Here is a 19,861-nt window from a genome sequence, read left to right as displayed (position 1 = left end):
GGAGGAGCAGCAAGAGCTTGACTGGCTGGCATTTTCGGTGTGGGAGCAATCGTCCGACGTTCGTGATTTTTCGGGTTTTTCTGGAGTGGGTGCCCAGGTGCAGCTGGTGGTAAATGTCAAAGCCCTGTTCGTCAGGGAAAGCCCAGAGCCCCGATGTCTGTGGTGCTGTAGATGCGCTGCCAATGGCCGGTGGTGAGCAGCAAGAGCTTGAGTTGCTGGCACTTTCAGTGTGGGAGCAATCATCCAACGTTCCTGATTTTTCTTGGGTTTTTTTCCAATGGGCGCCCAGGTGCAGGTGGTGGTAAACGTCGAAGCCCTGTTCGTCAGGGAAAGCCCGGAGCCCCGATGTCTGTGGTGCTGTAGATGCGCTGCCAATGGCCGGGGAGGAGTAGCAAGAGCTTGACTGGCTGGCATTTTCGGTGTGGGAGCAATCGTCCGACGTTCGTGATTTTTCGGGTTTTTTTGGCGTGGGCGACCAGGTGCAGATGGTGGTAAACGTCGAAGCCCTGTTCGTCAGGGAAAGCCCAGAGTCCCGATGTCTGTGGCGCTGTAGATGCGCTGCCAATGGCCGGGGAGGAGCAGCAAGAGCTTGACTGGCTGGCATTTTCGGTGTGGGAGCAATCGTCCGACGTTCGTGATTTCTCGGGTTTTTTTGGAGTGGGTGCCCAGGTGCAGCTGGTGGTAAATGTCAAAGCCCTGTTCGTCAGGGAAAGCCTGGAGCCCTGATGTCTGTGGTGCTGTAGATGCGCTGCCAATGGCCGGTGGTGAGCAGCAAGAGCTTGAGTTGCTGGCACTTTCGGTGTGGGAGCAATCATCCAACGTTCGTGATTTTTCTTGGGTTTTTTTCCAATGGGCGCCCAGGTGCAGCTGGTGGTAAACGTCAAAGCCCTGTTCGTCAGGGAAAGCCCGGAGCCCCGATGTCTGTGGTGCTGTAGATGCGCTGCCAATGGCCGGTGGTGAGCAGCAAGAGCTTGAGTTGCTGGCACTTTCGGTGTGGGAGCAATCATCCAACGTTCGTGATTTTTCTTGGGTTTTTTTCCAATGGGCGCCCAGGTGCAGGTGGTGGTAAACGTCGAAGCCCTGTTCGTCAGGGAAAGCCCGGAGCCCCGATGTCTGTGGTGCTGTAGATGCGCTGCCAATGGCCGCTGAGGAGCAGCAGGAGCTTGACTGGCTGGCACTTTTTGTGTGGGAGCAATCGTCCGACTTTTGTGATTTTTCGGGTTTTTTTTTAGTGAGCGCTCAGGCGCAGCTGGTGGTAAATGTCGAAGCACTGTTCGTCAGGGAAAGCCCAGAGCCCCGATGTCTGTGGCGCTGTAGATGCGCTGCCAATGGCCGGGGAGGAGCAGCAAGAGCTTTACTGGCTGGCACTTTCGGTGTGGGAGCAATCGTCCAACGTTCGTGATTTTTCCTGGTTTTTTTTCCAATGGGCACCCAGGTGCAGGTGGTGGTAAACGTCGAAGCCCTGTTCGTCAGGGAAAGCCCGGAGCCCCGATGTCTGTGGTGCTGTAGATGCGCTGCCAATGGCCGGTGAGGAGCAGCAAGAGCTTGACTGGCTGGCACTTTCGGTGTGGGAGCAATCGTCCGACGTTCATGATTTTTTGGGGTTTCTTTCAGTGGGCCCCCCAGGTGCAGCTGGTGGTAAACGTCGAAGCCCTGTTCGTCAGGGAAAGCCCGGAGCCCCGATGTCTGTGGTGCTGTAGATGCGCTGCCAATGGCCGCTGAGGAGCAGCAGGAGCTTGACTGGCTGGCACTTCCGGTGTGGGAGCAATCGTCCAACCTTCGTGATTTTTCGGGGTTTTTTTGGAGTGGGCGCCCAGACGCAGCTGGTGGTAAATGTCGAAGTCCTGTTCGTCAGGGAAAGCCCGGAGCCCCGATGTCTGTGGTGCTGTAGATGCGCTGCCAATGGCCGCTGAGGAGCAGCAGGAGCTTGAGTTGCTGGCACTTTCGGTGTGGGAGCAATCGTCCAACGTTCGTGATTTTTCTTGGGTTTTTTTCCAATGGGCGCCCAGGTGAAGGTGGTGGCAAACGTCGAAGCCCTGTTCGTCAGGGAAAGCCCGGAGCCCCGATGTCTGTGGTGCTGTAGATGCACTGCCAATGGCCAGGGAGCAGCAGCAAGAGCTTGACTGGCTGGCACTTTTCGTGTGGGAGCAATCGTCCGACGTTCATGATTTTTTGGGGTTTTTTTCAGTGGGCCCCCCAGGTGCAGCTGGTGGTAAACGTCGAAGCCCTGTTTGTCAGGGAAAGCCCGGAGCCCCGATGTCTGTGGTGCTGTAGATGCGCTGCCAATGGCCGCTGAGGAGCAGCAGGAGCTTGACTGGCTGGCACTTTTTGTGTGGGAGCAATCGTCCGACGTTCGTGATTTTTCGGGTTTTTTTGGAGTGGGCGCCCAGGTGCAGCTGGTGGTAAACGTCGAAGCCCTGTTCGTCAGGGAAAGCCCGGAGCCCCGATGTCTGTGGTGCTGTAGATGCGCTGCCAACGGCCGGGGAGGAGCAGCAGGAGCTTGACTGGCTTGCACTTTCGGAGTGGGAGCAATCGACCGATGTTCGTGATTTTTCGGGTTTTTTTTTAGTGGGCGACCAGGTGCAGCTGGTGGTAAACGTCGAAGCCCTGTTCGTCAGGGAAAGCCTGGAGCCCTGATGTCTGTGGTGCTGTAGATGCGCTGCCAATGGCCGGTGATGAGCAGCAAGAGCTTGACTGGCTGGCACGTTCGGTGTGGGAGCAATCGTCCGACATCGTGATTTTTCGGGGTTTTTTTGGAGTGGGCGCCCAGGTGCAGCTGGTGTTAAGCGTCGAATTCCTGTTCGTCAGGGAAAGCCCGGAGCCCCAGTGTCTGTGGTGCTGTAGATGCGCTGCCAGTGGCCGGTGATGAGGAGCAAGAGCTTGAGTTGCTGGCACTTTCGGTGTGGGAGCAATCGTCCAACGTTCGTGATTTTCTTGGTTTTTTTTCCAATGGGCGCCCAGGTGCAGCTGGTGGTAAACGTCGAAGCCCTGTTCATCAGGGAAAGCCCGGAGCCCCGATGTCTGTGGTGCTGTAGATCCGCTGCCAATGGCCGGGGAGGAGCAGCACGAGCTTGACTGGCTGGCACTTTCGGTGTGGGAGCAATCGTCCGACTTTCGTGATTTTTCGGGTTTTTCTGGAGTGGGTGCCCAGGTGCAGCTGGTGGTAAATGTCGAAGCCCTGTTCGTCAGGGAAAGCCCGGAGCCCCGATGTCTGTGGTGCTGTAGATGCGCTGCCAATGGCCGCTGAGGAGGAGCAAGAGCTTGACTGGCTGGCACTTTTTGTGTGGGAGCAATCATCCAACGTTCGTGATTTTTCGGGTTTTTTTTTAGTGAGCGCTCAGGCGCAGCTGGTGGTAAATGTCGAAGCACTGTTCGTCAGGGAAAGCCCAGAGCCCTGATGTCTGTGGTGCTGTAGATGCGCTGCGAATGGCCGGGGAGGAGCAGCAAGAGCTTGACTGGCTGGCACTTTCGGTGTGGGAGCAATCGTCCAACGTTCGTGATTTTTCTTGGGTTTTTTTCCAATGGGCGCCCAGGTGCAGGTGGTGGTAAACGTCGTAGCCCTGTTCGTCAGGGAAAGCCCGGAGCCCCAATGTCTGTGGTGCTGTAGATGCGCTGCCAATGGCCGGTGAGGAGCAGCAAGAGCTTGACTGGCTGGCACTTTCGGTGTGGGAGCAATCGTCCGACGTTCATGATTTTATGGGGTTTTTTTCAGTGGGCCCCCCAGGTGCAGCTGGTGGTAAACGTCGAAGCCCTGTTCGTCAGGGAAAGCCCGGAGCCCCGATGTCTGTGGTGCTGTAGATGCGCTGCCAATGGCCGGGGAGAAGCAGCAAGAGATTGACTGGCTGGCACTTTCGATGTGGGAGCAATCGTCCGATCTTCGTGATTTTTCGGGGTTTTTTTGGAGTGGGCGCCCAGGTGCAGCTGGTGGTAAACGTCGAAGCCCTGTTCGTCAGGGAAAGCCCGGAGCCCCGATGTCTGTGGTGCTGTAGATGCGCTGCCAATGGCCGCTGAGGAGCAGCAGGAGCTTGACTGGCTGACACTTTGTCGTAGTTCAGCCCCGATCGGACCAGACTACGCAGTCTCTCTGTCACTCCCCCCACCTTCCGAGAGAACAGGGAGAGAAAATATAAGGAAAAACGGCTCAAGGTTTGAGATAAGGACAGGGAGAAATCCTTAAAGTTACCGTCACGGGCAAAACAGACTCGACTTGGGGAAAACTATTCATTTATTACTACAAACAGCAGGATAATGAGACAGAGAACAAGATAACCTCCATCCACCCCTCCCTCTTCCCAAGCTTAACATTATCTCTACTACCTTCCCCTCCCGAGCGGCACAGGGGGGAAGAGGGAATGGGGGTTGCAGTCAGTTCATCATATGTTGTTTTACGCCGCTGCTTCATGGTCGGGGGAAGAACTCCTCACATTCCTCCCCTGCTCCAGCGTGGGGTCCCTCCCACGGGCCACAGTCCTTCGTGGAACTGCTCCGGCGTGGGTGATCTCTTCCACAGAGTTCAGTCTCTCCAGAACAGCTGTCCCAGCGGGCCCTCCACGGGCCACAGCTGCCTTCAGGCATCCACCTCCCCCAGTATGGGGTCCTTCACGGGCTCCAAGTGGATCTCTGCCCCTCCGTGGACCTCCATGGGCTGCAGGGGGACAACCTGCTCCACCATGGTCGTCACCACAGGCTGCAGGGGAATCTTGGCCAGGAGCCGCATTACTCCTCCCCCTCCTTCTGAACTGACCTTGGCGTCTGCAGCCGTTCCTCACAACAGGCTGGTAGATGTCTCTCAGGATCTTTTTTTACATCTTATTCACTTCTCATCTCCTCTCCACTTCTTGCAGCCAGGCTGGACCGAGTCGGGCCCAGTCGGCTGCCTGGCGAGAGGCCAGAGGGTGAGGCCTGCAAGGCCCATGAGGCCTGCGCCTCCCCCTCTGCGCCTCTGCCCCCGCTCAGCTTCTTCACATCTTCTCTCCTCTCTTTTTTTTCTGTTTTCCCATTCTTAAATACGTTATCGCAGAGGCGTTATCACGAGACATTCTGCTACCAATTGGCTTGGCCTTGGCCAGCAGCAGGTCCGCCCTAGGCCAGGCCGAGTCCACTGAACAAAGGGGAGCGACTTCTAGCAGTTTCCTACAGAAGCTACCACCTTAGGCCCCCCCTTACTAACAAAACCACGACACACTTTTTGTGTGGCAGCAATCGTCAGACGTTCGTGATTTTTCGGGTTTTTTTGGAGTGGGTGCCCAGGTGCAGCTGGTGGTAAAAGTCGAAGCCCTGTTCGTCAGGGAGTGCCCGGAGCCCCAGTGTCTGTGGTGCTGTAGATGCGCTGCCAATGGCCGGTGATGAGCAGCAAGAGCTTGAGTGGCTGGAACTTTCGGTGTGGGAGCAATCGTCCGACGTTCATGATTTTTCGGGGTTTTTTTCAGTGGGCCCCCCAAGTGCAGCTGGTGGTAAACGTCGAAGACCTGTTCGTGAGGGAAAGCCCGGAGCCCCGATGTCTGTGGTGCTGTAGATGCGCTGCCAATGGCCGGTGATGAGCAGCAAGAGCTTGACTGGCTGGCACTTTTGGTGTGGGAGCAATCGTCCGACGTTCGTGATTTTTTGGGGTTTTTTTTAGTGGGCGCCCAGACGCAGCTGGTGGTAAACGTCGAAGCCCTGTTCGTCAGGGAAAGCCCGGAGCCCCGATGTCTGTGGTGCTGTAGATGCGCTGCCAATGGCCGGTGAGGAGTAGCAAGAGCTTGAGTTGCTGGCACTTTCAGTGTGGGAGCAATCGTCCGACGTTCGTGATTTTTCTTGGGTTTTTTTCCAATGGGCGCGCAGGTGCAGCTGGTGGTAAACGTCGAAGCCCTGTTCGTCAGGGAAAGCCTGGAGCCCCGATGTCTGTGGTGCTGTAGATGTGCTGCCAATGGCCGGGGAGGAGCAGCAAGAGCTTGACTGGCTGGCATTTTCGGTGTGGGAGCAATCGTCCGACGTTCGTGATTTTTCGGGTTTTTTTGGAGTGGGTGCCCAGGTGCAGCTGGTGGTAAATGTCAAAGCCCTGTTCGTCAGGGAAAGCCCAGAGCCCCGATGTCTGTGGTGCTGTAGATGCGCTGCCAATGGCCGGTGGTGAGCAGCAAGAGCTTGAGTTGCTGGCACTTTCAGTGTGGGAGCAATCATCCAACGTTCCTGATTTTTCTTGGGTTTTTTTCCAATGGGCGCCCAGGTGCAGGTGGTGGTAAACGTCGAAGCCCTGTTCGTCAGGGAAAGCCCGGAGCCCCGATGTCTGTGGTGCTGTAGATGCGCTGCCAATGGCCGGGGAGGAGTAGCAAGAGCTTGACTGGCTGGCATTTTCGGTGTGGGAGCAATCGTCCGACGTTCGTGATTTTTCGGGTTTTTTTGGCGTGGGCGACCAGGTGCAGATGGTGGTAAACGTCGAAGCCCTGTTCGTCAGGGAAAGCCCAGAGTCCCGATGTCTGTGGCGCTGTAGATGCGCTGCCAATGGCCGGGGAGGAGCAGCAAGAGCTTGACTGGCTGGCATTTTCGGTGTGGGAGCAATCGTCCGACGTTCGTGATTTCTCGGGTTTTTTTGGAGTGGGTGCCCAGGTGCAGCTGGTGGTAAATGTCAAAGCCCTGTTCGTCAGGGAAAGCCTGGAGCCCTGATGTCTGTGGTGCTGTAGATGCGCTGCCAATGGCCGGTGGTGAGCTGCAAGAGCTTGAGTTGCTGGCACTTTCGGTGTGGGAGCAATCATCCAACGTTCGTGATTTTTCTTGGGTTTTTTTCCAATGGGCGCCCAGGTGCAGCTGGTGGTAAACGTCAAAGCCCTGTTCGTCAGGGAAAGCCCGGAGCCCCGATGTCTGTGGTGCTGTAGATGCGCTGCCAATGGCCGGTGGTGAGCAGCAAGAGCTTGAGTTGCTGGCACTTTCGGTGTGGGAGCAATCATCCAACGTTCGTGATTTTTCTTGGGATTTTTTCCAATGGGCGCCCAGGTGCAGGTGGTGGTAAACGTCGAAGCCCTGTTCGTCAGGGAAAGCCCGGAGCCCCGATGTCTGTGGTGCTGTAGATGCGCTGCCAATGGCCGCTGAGGAGCAGCAGGAGCTTGACTGGCTGGCACTTTTTGTGTGGGAGCAATCGTCCGACTTTTGTGATTTTTCGGGTTTTTTTTTAGTGAGCGCTCAGGCGCAGCTGGTGGTAAATGTCGAAGCACTGTTCGTCAGGGAAAGCCCAGAGCCCCGATGTCTGTGGCGCTGTAGATGCGCTGCCAATGGCCGGGGAGGAGCAGCAAGAGCTTTACTGGCTGGCACTTTCGGTGTGGGAGCAATCGTCCAACGTTCGTGATTTTTCCTGGTTTTTTTTCCAATGGGCGCCCAGGTGCAGGTGGTGGTAAACGTCGAAGCCCTGTTCGTCAGGGAAAGCCCGGAGCCCCGATGTCTGTGGTGCTGTAGATGCGCTGCCAATGGCCGGTGAGGAGCAGCAAGAGCTTTACTGGCTGGCACTTTCGGTGTGGGAGCAATCGTCCAACGTTCATGATTTTTTGGGGTTTCTTTCAGTGGGCCCCCCAGGTGCAGCTGGTGGTAAACGTCGAAGCCCTGTTCGTCAGGGAAAGCCCGGAGCCCCGATGTCTGTGGTGCTGTAGATGCGCTGCCAATGGCCGCTGAGGAGCAGCAGGAGCTTGACTGGCTGGCACTTTCGGTGTGGGAGCAATCGTTCGATCTTCGTGATTTTTCGGGGTTTTTTTGGAGTGGGCGCCCAGGTGCAGCTGGTGGTAAATGTCGAAGCCCTGTTCGTCAGGGAAAGCCCGGAGCCCCGATGTCTGTGGTGCTGTAGATGCGCTGCCAATGGCCGGTGAGGAGTAGCAAGAGCTTGAGTTGCTTGCACTTTCGGTGTGGGAGCAATCGTCCGACGTTCGTGATTTTTTGGGGTTTTTTTTAGTGGGCGCCCAGACGCAGCTGGTGGTAAACGTCGAAGCCCTGTTCGTCAGGGAAAGCCCGGAGCCCCGATGTCTGTGGTGCTGTAGATGCGCTGCCAATGGCCGGTGAGGAGTAGCAAGAGCTTGAGTTGCTGGCACTTTCGGTGTGGGAGCAATCGTCCAACGTTCGTGATTTTTCTTGGGTTTTTTTCCAATGGGCGCCCAGCTGCAGGTGGTGGTAAACGTCGAAGCCCTGTTCGTCAGGGAAAGCCCGGAGCCCCGATGTCTGTGGTGCTGTAGATGCACTGCCAATGGCCAGGGAGCAGCAGCAAGAGCTTGACTGGCTGGCACTTTCGGTGTGGGAGCAATCGTCCGACGTTCGTGATTTTTCGGGGTTTTTTTGGAGTGGGCGCCCAGGTGCAGCTGGTGGTAAACGTCGAAGCCCTGTTCGTCAGGGAAAGCCTGGAGCCCCGATGTCTGTGGTGCTGTAGATGTGCTGCCAATGGCCGGGGAGGAGCAGCAAGAGCTTGACTGGCTGGCATTTTCGGTGTGGGAGCAATCGTCCGACGTTCGTGATTTTTCGGGTTTTTTTGGAGTGGGTGCCCAGGTGCAGCTGGTGGTAAATGTCAAAGCCCTGTTCGTCAGGGAAAGCCTGGAGCCCCGATGTCTGTGGTGCTGTAGATGCACTGCCAATGGCCGGTGGTGAGCAGCAAGAGCTTGAGTTGCTGGCACTTTCAGTGTGGGAGCAATCATCCAACGTTCCTGATTTTTCTTGGGTTTTTTTCGAATGGGCGCCCAGGTGCAGGTGGTGGTAAACGTCGAAGCCCTGTTCGTCAGGGAAAGCCCGGAGCCCCGATGTCTGTGGTGCTGTAGATGCGCTGCCAATGGCCGGTGGTGAGCAGCAAGAGCTTGAGTTGCTGGCACTTTCGGTGTGGGAGCAATCGTCCAACGTTCGTGATTTTTTGGGGTTTTTTTCCAATGGGCGCCCAGGTGCAGGTGGTGGTAAACGTCGAAGCCCTGTTCGTCAGGGAAAGCCCGGAGCCCCGATGTCTGTGGTGCTGTAGATGCGCTGCCAATGGCCGGGGAGGAGTAGCAAGAGCTTGACTGGCTGGCATTTTCGGTGTGGGAGCAATCGTCCGACGTTCGTGATTTTTCGGGTTTTTTTGGCGTGGGCGACCAGGTGCAGATGGTGGTAAACGTCGAAGCCCTGTTCGTCAGGGAAAGCCCAGAGTCCCGATGTCTGTGGCGCTGTAGATGCGCTGCCAATGGCCGGGGAGGAGCAGCAAGAGCTTGACTGGCTGGCATTTTCGGTGTGGGAGCAATCGTCCGACGTTCGTGATTTCTCGGGTTTTTTTGGAGTGGGTGCCCAGGTGCAGCTGGTGGTAAATGTCAAAGCCCTGTTCGTCAGGGAAAGCCTGGAGCCCTGATGTCTGTGGTGCTGTAGATGCGCTGCCAATGGCCGGTGGTGAGCAGCAAGAGCTTGAGTTGCTGGCACTTTCGGTGTGGGAGCAATCATCCAACGTTCGTGATTTTTCTTGGGTTTTTTTCCAATGGGCGCCCAGGTGCAGCTGGTGGTAAACGTCAAAGCCCTGTTCGTCAGGGAAAGCCCGGAGCCCCGATGTCTGTGGTGCTGTAGATGCGCTGCCAATGGCCGGTGGTGAGCAGCAAGAGCTTGAGTTGCTGGCACTTTCGGTGTGGGAGCAATCATCCAACGTTCGTGATTTTTCTTGGGTTTTTTTCCAATGGGCGCCCAGGTGCAGGTGGTGGTAAACGTCGAAGCCCTGTTCGTCAGGGAAAGCCCGGAGCCCCGATGTCTGTGGTGCTGTAGATGCGCTGCCAATGGCCGCTGAGGAGCAGCAGGAGCTTGACTGGCTGGCACTTTTTGTGTGGGAGCAATCGTCCGACTTTTGTGATTTTTCGGGTTTTTTTTTAGTGAGCGCTCAGGCGCAGCTGGTGGTAAATGTCGAAGCACTGTTCGTCAGGGAAAGCCCAGAGCCCCGATGTCTGTGGCGCTGTAGATGCGCTGCCAATGGCCGGGGAGGAGCAGCAAGAGCTTTACTGGCTGGCACTTTTGGTGTGGGAGCAATCGTCCAACGTTCGTGATTTTTCCTGGTTTTTTTTCCAATGGGCGCCCAGGTGCAGGTGGTGGTAAACGTCGAAGCCCTGTTCGTCAGGGAAAGCCCGGAGCCCCGATGTCTGTGGTGCTGTAGATGCGCTGCCAATGGCCGGTGAGGAGCAGCAAGAGCTTGACTGGCTGGCACTTTCGGTGTGGGAGCAATCGTCCGACGTTCATGATTTTTTGGGGTTTCTTTCAGTGGGCCCCCCAGGTGCAGCTGGTGGTAAACGTCGAAGCCCTGTTCGTCAGGGAAAGCCCGGAGCCCCGATGTCTGTGGTGCTGTAGATGCGCTGCCAATGGCCGCTGAGGAGCAGCAGGAGCTTGACTGGCTGGCACTTCCGGTGTGGGAGCAATCGTCCAACCTTCGTGATTTTTCGGGGTTTTTTTGGAGTGGGCGCCCAGACGCAGCTGGTGGTAAATGTCGAAGTCCTGTTCGTCAGGGAAAGCCCGGAGCCCCGATGTCTGTGGTGCTGTAGATGCGCTGCCAATGGCCGCTGAGGAGCAGCAGGAGCTTGAGTTGCTGGCACTTTCGGTGTGGGAGCAATCGTCCAACGTTCGTGATTTTTCTTGGGTTTTTTTCCAATGGGCGCCCAGGTGAAGGTGGTGGCAAACGTCGAAGCCCTGTTCGTCAGGGAAAGCCCGGAGCCCCGATGTCTGTGGTGCTGTAGATGCACTGCCAATGGCCAGGGAGCAGCAGCAAGAGCTTGATTGGCTGGCACTTTCGGTGTGGGAGCAATCGTCCGACGTTCGTGATTTTTCGGGGTTTTTTTGGAGTGGGCGCCCAGGTGCAGCTGGTGGTAAACGTCGAAGCCCTGTTCGTCAGGGAAAGCCTGGAGCCCCGATGTCTGTGGTGCTGTAGATGTGCTGCCAATGGCCGGGGAGGAGCAGCAAGAGCTTGACTGGCTGGCATTTTCGGTGTGGGAGCAATCGTCCAACGTTCGTGATTTTTCGGGTTTTTTTGGAGTGGGTGCCCAGGTGCAGCTGGTGGTAAATGTCAAAGCCCTGTTCGTCAGGGAAAGCCTGGAGCCCCGATGTCTGTGGTGCTGTAGATGCGCTGCCAATGGCCGGTGGTGAGCAGCAAGAGCTTGAGTTGCTGGCACTTTCAGTGTGGGAGCAATCATCCAACGTTCCTGATTTTTCTTGGGTTTTTTTCCAATGGGCGCCCAGGTGCAGGTGGTGGTAAACGTCGAAGCCCTGTTCGTCAGGGAAAGCCCGGAGCCCCGATGTCTGTGGTGCTGTAGATGCGCTGCCAATGGCCGGGGAGGAGTAGCAAGAGCTTGACTGGCTGGCATTTTCGGTGTGGGAGCAATCGTCCGACGTTCGTGATTTTTCGGGTTTTTTTGGCGTGGGCGACCAGGTGCAGATGGTGGTAAATGTCAAAGCCCTGTTCGTCAGGGAAAGCCTGGAGCCCTGATGTCTGTGGTGCTGTAGATGCGCTGCCAATGGCCGGTGATGAGCAGCAAGAGCTTGACTGGCTGGCACTTTCGGTGTGGGAGCAATCATCCAACGTTCGTGATTTTTCTTGGGTTTTTTTCCAATGGGCGCCCAGGTGCAGCTGGTGGTAAACGTCAAAGCCCTGTTCGTCAGGGAAAGCCCGGAGCCCCGATGTCTGTGGTGCTGTAGATGCGCTGCCAATGGCCGGTGGTGAGCAGCAAGAGCTTGAGTTGCTGGCACTTTCGGTGTGGGAGCAATCATCCAACGTTCGTGATTTTTCTTGGGTTTTTTTCCAATGGGCGCCCAGGTGCAGGTGGTGGTAAACGTCGAAGCCCTGTTCGTCAGGGAAAGCCCGGAGCCCCGATGTCTGTGGTGCTGTAGATGCGCTGCCAATGGCCGCTGAGGAGCAGCAGGAGCTTGACTGGCTGGCACTTTTTGTGTGGGAGCAATCGTCCGACTTTTGTGATTTTTCGGGTTTTTTTTAGTGAGCGCTCAGGCGCAGCTGGTGGTAAATGTCGAAGCACTGTTCGTCAGGGAAAGCCCAGAGCCCCGATGTCTGTGGCGCTGTAGATGCGCTGCCAATGGCCGGGGAGGAGCAGCAAGAGCTTTACTGGCTGGCACTTTCGGTGTGGGAGCAATCGTTCGATCTTCGTGATTTTTCGGGTTTTTTTCGGAGTGGGCGCCCAGGTGCAGCTGGTGGTAAATGTCGAAGTCCTGTTCGTCAGGGAAAGCCCGGAGCCCCGATGTCTGTGGTGCTGTAGATGCGCTGCCAATGGCCGCTGAGGAGCAGCAGGAGCTTGACTGGCTGACACTTCTTGTGTGGCAGCAATCGTCAGACGTTCGTGATTTTTCAGGTTTTTTTGGAGTGGGCGCCCAGGTGCAGCTGGTGGTAAACGTCGAAGCCCTGTTCGTCAGGGAAAGCCCGGAGCCCCGATGTCTGTGGTGCTGTAGATGCGCTGCCAATGGCCGGTGATGAGCAGCAAGAGCTTGACTGGCTGGCACTTTTTGTGTGGGAGCAATCGTCCGAAGTTCGTGATTTTTCGGGTTTTTTTTAGTGGGCGCCCAGACGCAGCTGGTGGTAAACGTCGAAGCCCTGTTCGTCAGGGAAAGCCCGGAGCCCCGATGTCTGTGGTGCTGTAGATGCGCTGCCAATGGCCGCTGAGGAGCAGCAGGAGCTTGACTGGCTGACACTTTGTCGTAGTTCAGCCCCGATCGGACCAGACTACGCAGTCTCTCTGTCACTCCCCCCACCTTCCGAGAGAACAGGGAGAGAAAATATAAGGAAAAACGGCTCGAGGTTTGAGATAAGGACAGGGAGAAATCCTTAAAGTTACCGTCACGGGCAAAACAGACTCGACTTGGGGAAAACTATTCATTTATTACTACAAACAGCAGGATAATGAGACAGAGAACAAGATAACCTCCATCCACCCCTCCCTCTTCCCAAGCTTAACATTATCTCTACTACCTTCCCCTCCCGAGCGGCACAGGGGGGAAGAGGGAATGGGGGTTGCAGTCAGTTCATCATATGTTGTTTTACGCCGCTGCTTCATGGTCGGGGGAAGAACTCCTCACATTCCTCCCCTGCTCCAGCGTGGGGTCCCTCCCACGGGCCACAGTCCTTCGTGGAACTGCTCCGGCGTGGGTGATCTCTTCCACAGAGTTCAGTCTCTCCAGAACAGCTGTCCCAGCGGGCCCTCCACGGGCCACAGCTGCCTTCAGGCATCCACCTCCCCCAGTATGGGGTCCTTCACGGGCTCCAAGTGGATCTCTGCCCCTCCGTGGACCTCCATGGGCTGCAGGGGGACAACCTGCTCCACCATGGTCGTCACCACAGGCTGCAGGGGAATCTTGGCCAGGAGCCGCATTACTCCTCCCCCTCCTTCTGAACTGACCTTGGCGTCTGCAGCCGTTCCTCACAACAGGCTGGTAGATGTCTCTCAGGATCTTTTTTTACATCTTATTCACTTCTCATCTCCTCTCCACTTCTTGCAGCCAGGCTGGACCGAGTCGGGCCCAGTCGGCTGCCTGGCGAGAGGCCAGAGGGTGAGGCCTGCAAGGCCCATGAGGCCTGCGCCTCCCCCTCTGCGCCTCTGCCCCCGCTCAGCTTCTTCACATCTTCTCTCCTCTCTTTTTTTTCTGTTTTCCCATTCTTAAATACGTTATCGCAGAGGCGTTATCACGAGACATTCTGCTACCAATTGGCTTGGCCTTGGCCAGCAGCAGGTCCGCCCTAGGCCAGGCCGAGTCCACTGAACAAAGGGGAGCGACTTCTAGCAGTTTCCTACAGAAGCTACCACCTTAGGCCCCCCCTTACTAACAAAACCACGACACACTTTTTGTGTGGCAGCAATCGTCAGACGTTCGTGATTTTTCGGGTTTTTTTGGAGTGGGTGCCCAGGTGCAGCTGGTGGTAAAAGTCGAAGCCCTGTTCGTCAGGGAGTGCCCGGAGCCCCAGTGTCTGTGGTGCTGTAGATGCGCTGCCAATGGCCGGTGATGAGCAGCAAGAGCTTGAGTGGCTGGAACTTTCGGTGTGGGAGCAATCGTCCGACGTTCATGATTTTTCGGGGTTTTTTTCAGTGGGCCCCCCAAGTGCAGCTGGTGGTAAACGTCGAAGACCTGTTCGTGAGGGAAAGCCCGGAGCCCCGATGTCTGTGGTGCTGTAGATGCGCTGCCAATGGCCGGTGATGAGCAGCAAGAGCTTGACTGGCTGGCACTTTTGGTGTGGGAGCAATCGTCCGACGTTCGTGATTTTTTGGGGTTTTTTTTAGTGGGCGCCCAGACGCAGCTGGTGGTAAACGTCGAAGCCCTGTTCGTCAGGGAAAGCCCGGAGCCCCGATGTCTGTGGTGCTGTAGATGCGCTGCCAATGGCCGGTGAGGAGTAGCAAGAGCTTGAGTTGCTGGCACTTTCGGTGTGGGAGCAATCGTCCAACGTTCGTGATTTTTCTTGGGTTTTTTTCCAATGGGCGCCCAGGTGAAGGTGGTGGCAAACGTCGAAGCCCTGTTCGTCAGGGAAAGCCCGGAGCCCCGATGTCTGTGGTGCTGTAGATGCACTGCCAATGGCCAGGGAGCAGCAGCAAGAGCTTGATTGGCTGGCACTTTCGGTGTGGGAGCAATCGTCCGATGTTCGTGATTTTTCGGGGTTTTTTTGGAGTGGGCGCCCAGGTGCAGCTGGTGGTAAACGTCGAAGCCCTGTTCGTCAGGGAAAGCCTGGAGCCCCGATGTCTGTGGTGCTGTAGATGTGCTGCCAATGGCCGGGGAGGAGCAGCACGAGCTTGACTGGCTGGCATTTTCGGTGTGGGAGCAATCGTCCAACGTTCGTGATTTTTCGGGTTTTTTTGGAGTGGGTGCCCAGGTGCAGCTGGTGGTAAATGTCAAAGCCCTGTTCGTCAGGGAAAGCCTGGAGCCCCGATGTCTGTGGTGCTGTAGATGCGCTGCCAATGGCCGGTGGTGAGCAGCAAGAGCTTGAGTTGCTGGCACTTTCAGTGTGGGAGCAATCATCCAACGTTCCTGATTTTTCTTGGGTTTTTTTCCAATGGGCGCCCAGGTGCAGGTGGTGGTAAACGTCGAAGCCCTGTTCGTCAGGGAAAGCCCGGAGCCCCGATGTCTGTGGTGCTGTAGATGCGCTGCCAATGGCCGGGGAGGAGTAGCAAGAGCTTGACTGGCTGGCATTTTCGGTGTGGGAGCAATCGTCCGACGTTCGTGATTTTTCGGGTTTTTTTGGCGTGGGCGACCAGGTGCAGATGGTGGTAAACGTCGAAGCCCTGTTCGTCAGGGAAAGCCCAGAGTCCCGATGTCTGTGGCGCTGTAGATGCGCTGCCAATGGCCGGGGAGGAGCAGCAAGAGCTTGACTGGCTGGCATTTTCGGTGTGGGAGCAATCGTCCGACGTTCGTGATTTCTCGGGTTTTTTTCGAGTGGGTGCCCAGGTGCAGCTGGTGGTAAATGTCAAAGCCCTGTTCGTCAGGGAAAGCCTGGAGCCCTGATGTCTGTGGTGCTGTAGATGCGCTGCCAATGGCCGGTGATGAGCAGCAAGAGCTTGACTGGCTGGCACTTTCGGTGTGGGAGCAATCATCCAACGTTCGTGATTTTTCTTGGGTTTTTTTCCAATGGGCGCCCAGGTGCAGCTGGTGGTAAACGTCAAAGCCCTGTTCGTCAGGGAAAGCCCGGAGCCCCGATGTCTGTGGTGCTGTAGATGCGCTGCCAATGGCCGGTGGTGAGCAGCAAGAGCTTGACTGGCTGGCACTTTCGGTGTGGGAGCAATCATCCAACGTTCGTGATTTTTCTTGGGTTTTTTTCCAATGGGCGCCCAGGTGCAGGTGGTGGTAAACGTCGAAGCCCTGTTCGTCAGGGAAAGCCCGGAGCCCCGATGTCTGTGGTGCTGTAGATGCGCTGCCAATGGCCGCTGAGGAGCAGCAGGAGCTTGACTGGCTGGCACTTTTTGTGTGGGAGCAATCGTCCGACTTTTGTGATTTTTCGGGTTTTTTTTAGTGAGCACTCAGGCGCAGCTGGTGGTAAATGTCGAAGCACTGTTCGTCAGGGAAAGCCCAGAGCCCCGATGTCTGTGGCGCTGTAGATGCGCTGCCAATGGCCGGGGAGGAGCAGCAAGAGCTTGAGTTGCTGGCACTTTCGGTGTGGGAGCAATCGTCCAACGTTCGTGATTTTTCCTGGTTTTTTTTCCAATGGGCGCCCAGGTGCAGGTGGTGGTAAACGTCGAAGCCCTGTTCGTCAGGGAAAGCCCGGAGCCCCGATGTCTGTGGTGCTGTAGATGCGCTGCCAATGGCCGGTGAGGAGCAGCAAGAGCTTGACTGGCTGGCACTTTCGGTGTGGGAGCAATCGTCCGACGTTCATGATTTTTTGGGGTTTCTTTCAGTGGGCCCCCCAGGTGCAGCTGGTGGTAAACGTCGAAGCCCTGTTCGTCAGGGAAAGCCCGGAGCCCCGATGTCTGTGGTGCTGTAGATGCGCTGCCAATGGCCGCTGAGGAGCAGCAGGAGCTTGACTGGCTGGCACTTTCGGTGTGGGAGCAATCGTTCGATCTTCGTGATTTTTCGGGTTTTTTTTGGAGTGGGCGCCCAGGTGCAGCTGGTGGTAAATGTCGAAGTCCTGTTCGTCAGGGAAAGCCCGGAGCCCCGATGTCTGTGGTGCTGTAGATGCGCTGCCAATGGCCGCTGAGGAGCAGCAGGAGCTTGACTGGCTGACACTTCTTGTGTGGCAGCAATCGTCAGACGTTCGTGATTTTTCAGGTTTTTTTGGAGTGGGCGCCCAGGTGCAGCTGGTGGTGAACGTCGAAGCCCTGTTCGTCAGGGAAAGCCCGGAGCCCCGATGTCTGTGGTGCTGTAGATGCGCTGCCAATGGCCGGTGATGAGCAGCAAGAGCTTGACTGGCTGGCACTTTTTGTGTGGGAGCAATCGTCCGAAGTTCGTGATTTTTCGGGTTTTTTTTAGTGGGCGCCCAGACGCAGCTGGTGGTAAACGTCGAAGCCCTGTTCGTCAGGGAAAGCCCGGAGCCCCGATGTCTGTGGTGCTGTAGATGCGCTGCCAATGGCCGCTGAGGAGCAGCAGGAGCTTGACTGGCTGACACTTTGTCGTAGTTCAGCCCCGATCGGACCAGACTACGCAGTCTCTCTGTCACTCCCCCCACCTTCCGAGAGAACAGGGAGAGAAAATATAAGGAAAAACGGCTCGAGGTTTGAGATAAGGACAGGGAGAAATCCTTAAAGTTACCGTGACGGGCAAAACAGACTCGACTTGGGGAAAACTATTCATTTATTACTACAAACAGCAGGATAATGAGACAGAGAACAAGATAACCTCCATCCACCCCTCCCTCTTCCCAAGCTTAACATTATCTCTACTACCTTCCCCTCCCGAGCGGCACAGGGGGGAAGAGGGAATGGGGGTTGCAGTCAGTTCATCATATGTTGTTTTACGCCGCTGCTTCATGGTCGGGGGAAGAACTCCTCACATTCCTCCCCTGCTCCAGCGTGGGGTCCCTCCCACGGGCCACAGTCCTTCGTGGAACTGCTCCGGCGTGGGTGATCTCTTCCACAGAGTTCAGTCTCTCCAGAACAGCTGTCTCAGCGGGCCCTCCACGGGCCACAGCTGCCTTCAGGCATCCACCTCCCCCAGTATGGGGTCCTTCACGGGCTCCAAGTGGATCTCTGCCCCTCCGTGGACCTCCATGGGCTGCAGGGGGACAACCTGCTCCACCATGGTCGTCACCACAGGCTGCAGGGGAATCTTGGCCAGGAGCCGCATTACTCCTCCCCCTCCTTCTGAACTGACCTTGGCGTCTGCAGCCGTTCCTCACAACAGGCTGGTAGATGTCTCTCAGGATCTTTTTTTACATCTTATTCACTTCTCATCTCCTCTCCACTTCTTGCAGCCAGGCTGGACCGAGTCGGGCCCAGTCGGCTGCCTGGCGAGAGGCCAGAGGGTGAGGCCTGCAAGGCCCATGAGGCCTGCGCCTCCCCCTCTGCGCCTCTGCCCCCGCTCAGCTTCTTCACATCTTCTCTCCTCTCTTTTTTTTCTGTTTTCCCATTCTTAAATACGTTATCGCAGAGGCGTTATCACGAGACATTCTGCTACCAATTGGCTTGGCCTTGGCCAGCAGCAGGTCCGCCCTAGGCCAGGCCGAGTCCACTGAACAAAGGGGAGCGACTTCTAGCAGTTTCCTACAGAAGCTACCACCTTAGGCCCCCCCTTACTAACAAAACCACGACACACTTTTTGTGTGGCAGCAATCGTCAGACGTTCGTGATTTTTCGGGTTTTTTTGGAGTGGGTGCCCAGGTGCAGCTGGTGGTAAAAGTCGAAGCCCTGTTCGTCAGGGAGTGCCCGGAGCCCCAGTGTCTGTGGTGCTGTAGATGCGCTGCCAATGGCCGGTGATGAGCAGCAAGAGCTTGAGTGGCTGGAACTTTCGGTGTGGGAGCAATCGTCCGACGTTCATGATTTTTCGGGGTTTTTTAAAGTGGGCCCCCCAAGTGCAGCTGGTGGTAAACGTCGAAGACCTGTTCGTGAGGGAAAGCCCGGAGCCCCGATGTCTGTGGTGCTGTAGATGCGCTGCCAATGGCCGGTGATGAGCAGCAAGAGCTTGACTGGCTGGCACTTTTGGTGTGGGAGCAATCGTCCGACGTTCGTGATTTTTTGGGGTTTTTTTTAGTGGGCGCCCAGACGCAGCTGGTGGTAAACGTCGAAGCCCTGTTCGTCAGGGAAAGCCCGGAGCCCCGATGTCTGTGGTGCTGTAGATGCGCTGCCAATGGCCGGTGAGGAGTAGCAAGAGCTTGAGTTGCTGGCACTTTCGGTGTGGGAGCAATCGTCCAACGTTCGTGATTTTTCTTGGGTTTTTTTCCAATGGGCGCCCAGGTGAAGGTGGTGGCAAACGTCGAAGCCCTGTTCGTCAGGGAAAGCCCGGAGCCCCGATGTCTGTGGTGCTGTAGATGCACTGCCAATGGCCAGGGAGCAGCAGCAAGAGCTTGATTGGCTGGCACTTTCGGTGTGGGAGCAATCGTCCGATGTTCGTGATTTTTCGGGGTTTTTTTGGAGTGGGCGCCCAGGTGCAGCTGGTGGTAAACGTCGAAGCCCTGTTCGTCAGGGAAAGCCTGGAGCCCCGATGTCTGTGGTGCTGTAGATGTGCTGCCAATGGCCGGGGAGGAGCAGCACGAGCTTGACTGGCTGGCATTTTCGGTGTGGGAGCAATCGTCCAACGTTCGTGATTTTTCGGGTTTTTTTGGAGTGGGTGCCCAGGTGCAGCTGGTGGTAAATGTCAAAGCCCTGTTCGTCAGGGAAAGCCTGGAGCCCCGATGTCTGTGGTGCTGTAGATGCGCTGCCAATGGCCGGTGGTGAGCAGCAAGAGCTTGAGTTGCTGGCACTTTCAGTGTGGGAGCAATCATCCAACGTTCCTGATTTTTCTTGGGTTTTTTTCCAATGGGCGCCCAGGTGCAGGTGGTGGTAAACGTCGAAGCCCTGTTCGTCAGGGAAAGCCCGGAGCCCCGATGTCTGTGGTGCTGTAGATGCGCTGCCAATGGCCGGGGAGGAGTAGCAAGAGCTTGACTGGCTGGCATTTTCGGTGTGGGAGCAATCGTCCGACGTTCGTGATTTTTCGGGTTTTTTTGGCGTGGGCGACCAGGTGCAGATGGTGGTAAACGTCGAAGCCCTGTTCGTCAGGGAAAGCCCAGAGTCCCGATGTCTGTGGCGCTGTAGATGCGCTGCCAATGGCCGGGGAGGAGCAGCAAGAGCTTGACTGGCTGGCATTTTCGGTGTGGGAGCAATCGTCCGACGTTCGTGATTTCTCGGGTTTTTTTGGAGTGGGTGCCCAGGTGCAGCTGGTGGTAAATGTCAAAGCCCTGTTCGTCAGGGAAAGCCTGGAGCCCTGATGTCTGTGGTGCTGTAGATGCGCTGCCAATGGCCGGTGATGAGCAGCAAGA

Source organism: Chlamydotis macqueenii, chromosome W (genome assembly GCF_036417535.1).
Source record: "Chlamydotis macqueenii isolate bChlMac1 chromosome W, bChlMac1.mat, whole genome shotgun sequence".
NCBI classification, from domain to species: domain Eukaryota; kingdom Metazoa; phylum Chordata; class Aves; order Otidiformes; family Otididae; genus Chlamydotis; species Chlamydotis macqueenii.
Note: the sequence above shows the minus strand (reverse complement) of the source record.